Source organism: Egretta garzetta, unplaced genomic scaffold, assembly GCF_000687185.1.
Source record: "Egretta garzetta isolate BGI_Z169 unplaced genomic scaffold, ASM68718v1 scaffold101, whole genome shotgun sequence".
Lineage (NCBI taxonomy): Eukaryota > Metazoa > Chordata > Aves > Pelecaniformes > Ardeidae > Egretta > Egretta garzetta.
In genome coordinates, this window is record NW_009258666.1 from 1,552,433 (window position 1) to 1,553,025 (window position 593).

The following is a 593-nucleotide window of genomic DNA, read 5'->3' on the forward strand; positions in this document are numbered from 1 at the left end:
CGGTGCCAGGAGGGCTCGTGTAGCTCCGCAGCCAAGCCGGGGATCGCTGGGGAAGCTTTGTGCTCTGTAGGCATCCGGACATTTCCTCGGCTCTGGCTGCCGAGGGGTGGTGGGGGAAGCCGGCAGACGGTGACAGATGCTGGTGGGATGATGGGGCAGGAAGCAGCCTCTGCCTGTGGGATTAGCTGGGAGTGGGGCTGGCTGAGAGCGTGAGGAGCGCCGCTTTGCTGCGGGGGGAGGCTTGTGCCCATCCCAGGGTACCCCCGTGTCCTCCAAGCCCACATGGCTAGGAAATCAGATGCTCGGAAGGAAGATGGTGCTTGGTCGGGCTCCAGGTGAACTTCTACTCAACTTTCTGTATGGAGAGAGAAGCTCCAGGAGCTCTCAGCAAACCATCTGCTGCTCGGGCTGAGCGATGCCGGCAGCCAAGGCTGCGTGGGAGCGGGCACGGCGTGTATCGGAGCAGCTCCACGTCCTTGCCCACGCAGCTGTGGGCTTGCCAGCGCTCCGGTGCACCGTGCTGCAGGCAGCCCTGTGGTAGAGGGGTGCCTGGCCAGGGACCCCATCCTCACCAAGGGCTGGCCAGGGGCGGG